The following is an 11,534-nucleotide window of genomic DNA, read 5'->3' as shown; positions in this document are numbered from 1 at the left end:
ACAGATTAGATATTAGAAAAAACTTTTTGACAGAGTGATCAATGAGTGGAACAGGCTGCCACGAGAAGTGATGAATTCTCCTTCAATGGAAGTCTTCAAACAGAGGCTGGACAGACATCTGACTGGGATGATTTAGCGAATCCTGCTTTGAGCAGGGGGTTGGACCAGATGGCCCAGGAGGTCCCTTCCAACTCTACGATTCTATGATTCTATGATTCTAAGTCACAATCAACCCTTTAACGAGTCTTGTAATATGACTTAGAATAAAAGCCAAATCAGAATCTCAATTTGCAGACACGGTGTTTCGGGCTATTGGCCCTCATCAGTGCAAAGTATGAGAACTGATTTGGCTACGTGAGAGGCTCTGGACTGAGGTCTAAGTGGTAAGATTTCTCCTTGTGGAGAGTGACATACCAGCTCTGGCTTGTCAAGGTAAGGAGGCGTATTCACCATGCAATGCTCCTCTGGTAAATTTAATATGCAAATTGCCTCTTCAGAGACAAGACTCAGGGTTATACTCATCCTTCTTGTTCCTCCACACATGGCATTTGGAGTTGATACTAAAAAGTTCTCTTTTGGTCTCATCTGACCACATGACCTTCTCCCATGCCTCCTCAGGTTTATACAGATGGTCATTGGTGTCCTTCAAATGGGCCTGGACTTGGCCTGCTGGTGTCAACAGGGGAACCTTGTGTGCCATGGAGGATTTTAATCCATGATGGTGTGGTGTATTACTAACGGTAATATTTGAGACTGTGGTCTCAGATTTCTTCAAGTCATTGACCAGGTCCTCCCGTGTAGTTCTGGGCTGATTCCAGACCTTGCTCAGAATCATCCTTACCCCACAAGGCAGGATCTTACATGGAGTCCCAGGCTGAGGAAGATTGTCTGTCATCTTTTATTCCTTCCATTTTTCTAATAATTGTGCCAAAAGTTTTTGCCTTATCACCCAGCTGGTTGCCAATTGTCCTGTAGCTCATTCAAGGCTTGTGCGGGTCTACAATTTTGTCCCTGGTGTCCTTAGGCTACTTTCACACATCAGGTTTTCGGCGTCAGGCGCGATCCGGCGTCGTGCCGGAACGCCGGATCCGGCAAATGTTTAGTAAAACCGGATGTGACGGATCCGGTTTTCTGCCGGATCCGTCTTTTTCTTGACAGACAAAACCGGATCCGTCTCATCCGGTTCATCCGTTTTTCTATCCGTTTTTCGACGGATTACGCCGGATCCGGTTTTTAAAATTGACCCTTGTGGCCTTCCGAACGGGATTGGCTACTGGAAAACTAGATATAGCATGTTCCTACAGCCCTTCTTTGACAGGTTGTAGAGAAGAAAGTGCAGGTTGGAGAGAAGAGCAAGTTACTGGCGAAGATGGATGTTGTCATTGGAAATATTACCACTAGAAGTTCTGTGACGGTTTCAGGGACAATTTTCCACTATACTTTATGTCACCTCAAGGCAGAGTACACTGGGATGACAGAGTGTGAGAGATTTTTGCCCTAAACTTGTGTACCTTCTGGACCAACAGTATATACCTTTGCCAACCAAAGTTGGCTATCTTGTCATGGTCTTACTATTTTTACCTTTAGGCCACAGGTGTGTACCTGGTTGTGTTTTATGCAAAGTATTTCACCTTTTAACAAAAGTTGTGTACATTGGTAGGAAATCACCAACAATAAACACAACTTTTTAAGTGAAATACTTTGCTTCAAACACAACCAGGAACACAACTGTGGCAAAAAGCTAAAATTTACCCATAGTTATACCTGGTTTTGAATACCTTTTTACCTTTGAAATACCCTGTATTTAACCTTTTTTTAAAACATAGTTCGCTGCAGAAAGAAATGACAGACAACCATTGTGAAACGATAATTTAACTTTTATTTAAATTTTTTTTTTTTTTGTAAAATGTTTTTAAAGTGCAAAAAAACTTTTTTAGAAAGGTTTTAAACCCAATGGGCATTTTTATTACAAAAAACACACATTACAATTCTGTGTACTGTGGGGTGGAAATACTGCTGGAGGGGCTGCGGGACACTTCGACACTGGGTGTGTGGAGAGAGGACTGGGATCTTGGTGGGGAAGGAACAGTTAGAGGTGAAGGTGTGGAAAAAACTACAGAATGGGTGGACATGTGGGAAGCAGAAGAGGTGGTGGGTGGTGGAGTGGAGGGTTGGGCAGGGACTGTAGGAGCAGATGATGTTGATGGAAAGTTGTATGGGGAAGGAGTTTGGTACGGGGAAGGAGTTTGGTACGGGGAAGGAGTTTGGTACGGGGCAGGTTGCTGGAAGTGGGGAGATGACTGGTACTGGGGAGGTTGCTGGTACTGGGGAGGTTGCTGGTACTGGGCAGGTTGCTGGTATGTAGTAGGAGGGGGAGGATGAAAAGTGGCTGGAGGGGGTGCAGATGTAATAGGAGGGGGAGGATGGAAAGTGGCTGGAGGGGGTGCAGGTGGAGGAACTACAGTGGTGGGAGGTGGAGGTTGGGAGGTAACCTGCTGTAGAGCACCGTGGCACGAATGCATTACATGCATCTGCTGGGCAGGAGAGAGCGTTTCCATGCGCTCCACAACAGACCTGAAAAAGGTGTGGTTTGGCGAAGATCTTGCTTCTGAATGCATGGTTTGCAGAAGTGTCTTCACCTCCAGAATGCTGGAGTTGATCTGCTGAAAGCCTACGGAGATTTGCTCTGACAAGACTTTGAGACAGTTCTGGAAAGATGCATTCAGATGCAATAACTCTTGCGCATAACTCTTTTCCTGACCCCTCTGCCGCTGTCGCCCAGTACCCGCAGGTGTACTAGAGGCGGCAGGGGCAGAAGGGTGGGGTAAAGGGAAAGCGATCTCCTCACCAGCAGCTTCATGTAATGTAGGCGGCCACGATGCTCCTGTGCTGGTGGATGGGACAGATGGGTCGAATGTGTGGGAAGGCAGGGAAGGTGCAGATGTACCGGGGCGGTCGAAGTGTCCCTCGGTGCCGGTCTCCTCAGGGATCGCCTCAGAAGGGTCCAATCGTGCAGGCTCCCGAGTGCTGCTCACCGTGCTGTGGAATAAAGAGAAAAAAAAACAATTAAAATACTGACATGGTATGGCCCTGGCTGAAAAAAAAAAGTTACATCTAACATTTTTTTCACATGTGGTGTGTAATATTTACCTTCTGGTGAGCATTGTTTCCCGGAGGAACGACAGGGCTTGTGCGTACTTGTACTTGCTCCTGCGTCCTCCAGATCCACTCGGGGCCCGCATCTCTTCATTGAACTCCTTCTTGAAACGATCCCTCACAGACCGCCACCGATTCACAATTCTGTTCCCTGAAACGAGAAAGGAGTGGTTAGTATACAACATCAGTGTTTCACAAACTCCAGTCCTCATGGTCCCCAGGGGTCATGTTTTCAGGATTTCAATAGTAAATAGAAATCCTGAACACATGATCCGTGGGGACCACGAGGACTGGAGTTCGGGAAACACTGGTTTACATCAAGCAACCGTTACTGTATATACTTACGCTCTTTAATCTGGTCCCGAGCTTCGAGGTCCTCCCAGCGGCCCACAAGGAGAGAACAGATTTCCTCCCAGAGTCGTCGGGTAACGATAAGGTCAGCGTGGCGGCGGTCAGCCATATTCCAGAGCGGCTCCCTTTCTCTGACGAGATCGATGAGGCGGTCCACATCAATCCCTCCATCCTCACCGTCAGAGTCGGGAGCACGCTGTGAAGGCTGTTAAAGAAAAAGACAAAAATAACATAATTAGCCTCCACAAAAGAAATGAAATAAAAAGTGCAAAAAAAAAAGCAAAAATATTTATACTTACACGCTGGTGACCGCCGCGTTGCTGTCGCCGACGACCCTGGGAGGCACTGCGAGGACCTCTTGGCCGAGCACCAGATTGGGAAGACTAGAGAAGAAAACAAAAAATGTTATGAGTTTGGATGTAGGCATTTGTTTGCTGTGTGTGGTCTGCAGAACATTGTTTTCTATGTGTTGTGTGTAGTGTGATGTTGTGTTTCTGCGTTTGATGCAAAAAACTTACGAATTGTGAGCCCACTCCAAGCGTCTGTCCACCCCTTCCTTCTTCTTCTGGGAGCTCCTCTTCATCTTGTGATTCCTGTTTTGAAATAAAAGGCAATGAATAGACATATATTACAGAGATGATGGATTTTGGAAATAAAAACTTACCGTCAAACGCTGACGATGCGAGGGAGGGCTCCCAGAAGAAGATGTGCTGTCCTGTTGATGGCCAGACTCCATGGCTGTGGGTATTGCTGCTGCCAGTGATGCCATTTCTGCTGCTGCTGCTGCTGCATCTCTTTGGCGGCTGTTGAATAAAGAGAAACAAAGGGCCAATGAATATCTTGATATTCCATGGCCCTAGTTTGGAGGAATGGGGGATTTGATAATTACCGTCTCTCATCTGCTTCTGGACTCCCCTCCCGTTCAGCATGCTGCTCCATTTGGGGTGGTGATGATGGTGCTGCTGCTGCATCTGTTTGGCGGCTGTTGAATAAAGAGAAACAAAGGGCCAATGAATATCTTGATATTCCATGGCCCTAGTTTGGAGGAATGGGGGATTTGATAATTACCGTCTCTCATCTGCTGCTGGCCTCCCCTCCTCAGCATGTTCTATTTGCTGCTCCATTTGGGGTGGTGGTGGTGCTGACGGTGCTGCAGTGGTCTCCTGCCTTCTCCTGCTTCGCTTGGTTGCTTTCTTGGGTGGCATGTTGGGTGTGGCTGTGGGTCCCACTGTCTTGCTTTTATATATGTCTTGTGGGCAGAGCTACTGAGCATGCTCAGACCAAAAAACCGGATCCGGCCGCCGGATCCGGCTTTCGCCGGATCCGGCGCATTGCGGCGCTCATAGGCTTTCATCGTGTGAAAAAGCCGGACGCGCCGGATCCGGCGTGTCCGGCTTTTTCGCCGGAGACAAAAAACGTTACAGTAGACGTTTTTTCCAGACGCCGGATCGTGACACATTGCGACACATTGCCGGATCCGGCGAAAACCGGATGAAACGCATGGCCATCCGGCGCGATCCGGCGCAAATGCAAGTCAATGGGGGTGAAACCGGATCCGGCATTGCATTTCGCCGGATCCGGTTTCTGTCAAAAGCGCCGGATCGCGCCTGACGGCGAAAACCTGATGTGTGAAAGAGGCCTTAGACAGCTCTTTGGTCTTAGCCATCGTGGAGAGGTTGGAGTGTGATTGTGTGGACAGGTGTCTTTTATACAGCTAACAAGTTTAAACAGGTGCAATTAATACAAGTAATGAGTGCAGAGTAGTTGGCTTCTTAAAGAAAAACTATCAGGTCTGTGAGAGCCAAAATTCTTGGTGATGAAATACTTATTTCATGCAGTAAAATGCAATTTAATTATTTAGAAAACATACAATGTGATTTTCTGGATTTTATTTTTAGATTCTGTCTCTCACAGGTGAAGTGTGCCTAAAATTGTCAGTGTGTCACATACTTATTTTCCCCACTGTAGTTTGCGCATTCCATATACAGAGCCCCTAAGAGCTGAATCCCCCACTTAAGTTACCGCATTTTGGAAATTGTACCCCACTGGGAATTTATCTACAGGTAAAGGCACAATTTTGACTCTGTGGGTGTTTCCCAGAAGTAAACAGCAATGGATGTTGTTCAGTGAAAATTATAAAACCTCAGGACTTGTATATATGGCCATATGCATCTGCCATCTAGATTATGTAGGCACACCCAAGAGGGAGTCTAGAAGGAGGGAGGGGAGTATTTTCGTGGTATTTGCCATGGCTGGGACACCCCATTAGCGAGTCACTTGAACAGTGTACATTCGTAGACAGAAAAACACACAATGGTCACAGAAATAACTTGAATCTGACAAAATTAACAATAAATCAAAAATCTATGAAAATGAACAAATGAAAGTCAGACCTTGCTTTACAACTATGCTTCCACAGAATATAAAAAGAAATAAACCTCATGAAATAGGCCTGGACAGAAATGATGGTACCCTTAATATTTTGTTGCACAACCTTTTGAGGCAATCACTGCAATCAAACGATTCCTGTAATTGTCAATGAGACTTCTGCACCTCTCGACAGGTATTTTGGCCCACTCTTCATGAACAAACTGCTCCAGTTGTCTTGTGTTTGAAGGTTGCCTTTTCCAGATGGTATGTTTCAGCTTTTTCCAAAGATGTTTAGGTCAGGGCTCATAGAACGTTACTTCAGAATAGTCCATATCATAGTCTATGTCAGAATTATTTCTTATCAGTTATATCCCACATATACTATTTAGTAATTATCAAGTGTGGTGATCCTTGTGTATCTCTAATTATACAATAGGGGTCACATTTGACCATTTAGGAACTATTTTATGTAGTGGTAAAGTAGCTCTACATGCCTATTGTATGATGGGAGGATATGCAATACTTGTTTTTAGTTTCCCATGGCGCTGATATCAGAGATTGGACTTTTCAATATTGGGGGAATTTAATCCAAATTCATTATGGTCTCCGGCGTGGAATGCATGCTTCCGGACATGCGCAGTCGCAGATAGGAGACATTGACCCTAGATGTGCTCTGGTGTGGAACACAGGGTGTGTGCAGTCCTGGGTACGAGTGGTGCGGTGGCAATCAGTTTATCTGATGTTTCAGTTTAAAGCATGTCACTTCTGGACATGCACACCAGAGGATGGACATTAATGGACCTCTAGCACATGAGAAGTAGCGCAGGCACAGTACATTGATGTAGACAGACTCCATTCTATATATCCTATGACAATTCACCTCTAGGAATGGGAATAGGTCTCCTAGTCTGGGGAGTGATTTTGGATGACGTAGGAAATTTAGTATGGTAAAATAGAGAATGGACAGCACCTCCAATAGTCATACATTGATCTAATGCCGCTAGACAAAACTATATATAACTGAACATCAGGTTCTTAGTTTAAAATTCTGATCAGACTGTATGAAGCCCACTGCCATGTCACAGCAAACCGCTCAGTGGGCCCCTAGCGCCTTAAATGAGCAGTGTCGCGCTGGTGTCACCATGACTCAAGAAAGCACCACCCCACCAGCACAAAACCACAGCTAAAATGGGCGCCACACAGCACCAACCCCAAATGAAAGGCGCATTGAAACTCCCCTTCCTCAAGCTCTACAACGAGAACAAAAATAGACTGGATCCCTTTCTTTGCAGTTTCTGCTAATTTACTGGTGATTTTAAATTAGCATTAGACTGCAAAGAACGGGATCAAGTCTACTTTTTGTTCTCATTGTAGAGCTTGAGGAAGGTAAGTTTCAATGCTCCTTTCATTTGGTGCTGTGGTTTTGTGTTGGTGGGACGGTGCGGTCAGGAGTCATGGGGGCTCAGTCTTGCAGCATGGCCACCCATCCTGCTGGTGCATTGTCGCTGCGACTGTGATTAGCACATGACGCTGTTCCTTTAAAGCAGTGGGCAAAGTGGGCTTCATACAGTCTGATCAGCATGTTAAACTAAGAACCTCATGTTTTGTAATATATAGTTTTTCCTAGCGGCATTAGATCAATGTAAGATTTTTTGGAGGTGTGGTCCATGCTCTTTTTTTGATGTATAATATTTAAATATGAACACCTGGCTATTGGGCACATTATGCTCAACATCATGAATTAACATGCCTGTATCAAACCTCCTGATGAAGCTGTTGGGGAAACGGGTCAAGCCGGATTGTTGAAACATTCTGTGATGGGTGCCATACCCTTTCTTTACATATGTTGAGATATATCTGGTTCTATTTAATGTAATAGTGTATAAAAAACTTCCTTCTCATCCCCAGGAAGTTCTTTTTTGTTGTCCCTTCTCATTCTCTGGTCCTCTACCAGAGGCCTGGGAGTTTGAGGGTTCTGACCTTTCTCAAGCTCTCTGCGAAGGATCCTAGTTGTTCCCAGCATTGCACTTTTCTGGACAGAGAGCTCGGATGTTGCTCCTGGGGTCTGTTGCAACCATTCTTCCAAATTAGGGGTCAATGCTCCTATCACCACTGGAATCACTGTTGCCTTCACCTTCCACATCTTCTCTAGTTCTCCTTTGAGGCCCTGGTATTTCTGCAGCTTCTCATGTTGCTGTCACTTGGCACTGCCAAATCTGTTATCATTACTGTCTTCTGATCCCTGATTCCTATATATCCAGAAAAATCTTTAAATCGTTAGACACTTCACATACAATATATCAACACTGTCAACCGCGGTTATATAGCCGCCAGACCAGAAGAGATTCCAACTAAAGTGATGTATTAAAATATACATTTATTAATGACAATCAATAAAAATATATATAAAAGAGGGATAAAAGGCAGGGCAAAAAACCTCCAACAAGGGGGGGGAGAAAGACACAATAGCTGAAGCAAATAATAATTAAATGATTAAATAAATAAGGACCAAAATACCAAGTATGCCAAAATAGATCGTTAACCCTTTAGAGCAAATATATAATGCACCAAAATAAAAAATGGCTGCCAAGGGCGGTGCATGCGCGGATGAAGATCTCGGCACCAAGATCTCGGGAGATGAGTTCTCAGCGCTGAAATCTCCCGCGCAGCACCGGAGACACGCAACGGCATCGGAAACCCGCAGTGGGACTGGAAACCTATAGCGGTGCGCCACACATCGGAACACCCCCTCATCCCAGCCTGCAGCTACGCTACACTCTTTCCTCCTCCAGCAGCGACCCTGTGTCATGACGGCGTCCCCTGCGCCTGTCATGCCTGCAGCTGCTGTGCCCGCCTCGCGCCCCTCTACTTACCTTTCTGCTCCCATGCTCCGCCGTCCTGCTGGTCGGGGTCCCGACGTATCACTCCTTCGCTGTCGGCCTTCCCGCTTCTTTAACCCTGCAGGACCTGACCCGGAAGCACTAATGCTGTAATCAGGTGCTGTCACAGGGTATATCAGGCGGCTCCTCCATATTGGAGGCGCCTGATTATTGTGTGCATTTTATACGTTAGTCTTGGCCGTGTCTGTGGGTTCTGCCCACTACTCCCACTATTACCTAGCCAGTGCTTGTTCTCCTTGGTCAGTTCCTGGTAGTCCTGTCCTCCTGCTCCATCCTGGTTGTCCGGTCCTCCGGCTCCATCCTGGTATTCCTGTCCCCCTGCTTCGTCCTGGTATTCCTGTCCCCCTGCTCCATCCTGGTAGTTCCAGTCATCCTGCTCCATCCTGGTAGTTCCTGTCCTCCTGCTCTGTCCTGGCAGTGCCTGTCCTCCTGCACTGTCCTGGTAGTCCGGTCCTCCTACTCCGTCCTGGTAGTCCTGTCCCCCGGCTCCGCCCTGGTAGTCCTGTCTCCCTGCTCTGTCCTGTTAGTCCTGTCCCCCTGCTCTGTCCTGGTAGTCCTGTCCTCCTGCTCCATTCTGGCTGAGCCCCCGTCTGTTCCTCCAGTCCTATCTGAGTGGTTTCTCTGCCGCCCCTTGAGCCATCCCTCTTGGTGCCAGCTGTCGCGGTATCTGACTCCCTTGGGTTTGCCCCTAATGATCCCTGTACAGGGGTTGGCTCCACCTGGTCCGCTCACTTCAGGAAGCTTCGGAGCCGAGACCCAGAGGGTCCACTGTCGGAAGCACACCACCTCTAGGCGTCACAGTCGTCACCCCTAGGCGTCACACCCTGCTCCACCGCAAACGGTAAGGTATATCCGCATTATAAGACTCACCCCCATTTTCCCCCCATATTTTGGGGAAAAAAGTGCATCTTATAATCCGTAAAACACAGTATAAATATTCAGGGTAGGGCTTCTGATGGCACCACCAGTGATCAGAGGCACTATTGTCATTCCTTAGGGTGCCAACCTCCGCGGCTAGGCAGTATCAGCTTTGTTTAGGTACGGGATAGGGTAAGGTAGTGACTATCTATTATTCACCAGCGTCATTTCCATCTGTTAATATACAGTGATAACAAGACATTCAGCTTGTAATTTTGTTAGTTTTAAGTATATATATGTTGTTAGTCCAGTTTCAATGCATATGTTTAATAAAAGTTTAAGATTTTACTTTAAGGGGCTTTTCCCACAGTACTGCCCCTACACACACAATATAGTACCATCCACCTCACCGGTTACCCCACAGCTAATTAATAAATACTCACTTAGCCCCATTCTTTGTGCAGATACTGACCCCAAGACCTATGAGATATTTCCCACTCAATAGCTGGATAGTCAGGGGCACATCACCTATAGCGGCAGCCCACGTGGCTACTATGGTGCCGGCAAATTACCGTAAGTGGGCTTGTGCGACTCAGCCTCGGGCACCCTCACCTTCCCCATCATCACAATTTCAGCGATATCCACATTCCCATGACAGTGAAACCATTGAATAGAATAGAGAATGAGGGAATAAAAAGCTCCTGATCCACCATTCAGCCTTCACCTGGGAGTCTAAGACTCCGAACACTACAGGCACAATGGCATCACTACATCACACATGTAGTATGGAGCCTCAGTACTCACACTGCACAGACCAGAGGAGCGCACCTCAGGGACGGGGTTGGGTGAGGAGTGCGTGCTTATTTTTAATATCAGGAATTGTGGGGGTATCATATTAAGCGGAGGGCTGTGGGGGGCCATTATACTGTGTGGGAGTCCTCATTCTGAGCTACAAAGACAGACAGGAGAACAATCTCCTGGTGATGAGGCAGATAGGGATGAGTAAGTGAGAAATACAGATATTTGGTCTATTTAGTTGCAGACTTGGATTGATATGGTGTTGTGTGCCAATAGGGAGACAGAATGGCAATAGGAACCCAGATTCTGGGCAGGGCGCACAGAGAAGACAAAAGCTGGGCAAGGTCCTTAGCTGAGACCATGAGGCCTACTTAAACAGTGCATAATTTTTCCCAAGGGTAGAAGGAGGACTAATTAAAGGGATAAAACTTTGCTAAGGTGTGCAGCAGGATGAAGTTGTTAGCTCAGGCCAGGAGGCCTACTTAAACAGTACAGAACTGTGCCCTAGATGGAGAGCTAAAGATGCAGTGCCACAGCAAGTAGTGTGTGGAACTCATCAAATGGACTTCAAGAGTACTAGAGAGTAGACGTACAGATGCACCTTAGCCAGTGACGTACTCACAAGTGAACTGGGAGCTGAGTAGCTCTGATAGGCCGTAGTGCATTTTCACCCGTATGAACCCCACAACGGAAGATGGGCCTTCCCATAATGGTTTGCTGGACTATTATAGCTAATACCAAAAGTAATGTAACCGGAAAGTTCCTGACTCTGCATAATGCAGAAGAAGCATTTATAAAGTGTTGTTGTCATGATACCAGTGCTGGGTGACCGGCACTTCTGGGGTTAATGTTTTGATCGCAGTGCAGACTCTCACCTGCACACCTGGGACCTATTATGGTGGCCTCTCATTGGTTCTGGGGAGGCTTCTTATAGCCTCAGGAAGCTCCCATCCCCCATCAGTTATACTTTCACCCTTGGCATTGTGTGGTGACCCCTGAGTGTGATTGTGCTGTGTTCTGGTTGCTTGATTCCCTGTGTATGACTCGGTCTGTGCTCTGGATATTGCTTTGGATTCTGCTTGGTACCTTCTATGTCCGTTT

This window comes from Dendrobates tinctorius, unplaced genomic scaffold (assembly GCF_039654945.1).
Source record: "Dendrobates tinctorius isolate UK_male_01 unplaced genomic scaffold, ASM3965494v1 ptg000226l, whole genome shotgun sequence".
NCBI lineage: Eukaryota > Metazoa > Chordata > Amphibia > Anura > Dendrobatidae > Dendrobates > Dendrobates tinctorius.
Note: the sequence above shows the minus strand (reverse complement) of the source record.